We start from the raw sequence: 342 nt of genomic DNA on the forward strand, positions 1-342 counted from the left end.
GGAGCGCTTCCTCGCTGACCCTGCTCCTCGCAAGGACTCGGTGGCTCTACCCTACGATGCTTCTCGGGGACCCCAATATCTTCTCCCCAGCCCCCTCCTTTCCTAGGACCCCGACGTCCAGTCACAGCCCCCCTCCGGTTCCCTCTGCCTTGGGGGCCAGAACCCTCCTTCAGCAGCGCCCTGGGTGGGGTTTAGGGGACAGTGGGAGGAGAGGCGGGCCTGGGGGTCGCCCCCCCATCAGGTCTCCATAATTACTCCCGGGCGCGCCCCGTAATTACAGAGCGGCGGGGGCTGGTATTTATAGACGCGGCTATAGATAGCGGCTGGCGACCTGCAACTCCA

This window comes from Myotis brandtii, unplaced genomic scaffold, assembly GCF_000412655.1.
Source record: "Myotis brandtii unplaced genomic scaffold, ASM41265v1 scaffold2561, whole genome shotgun sequence".
NCBI lineage: Eukaryota > Metazoa > Chordata > Mammalia > Chiroptera > Vespertilionidae > Myotis > Myotis brandtii.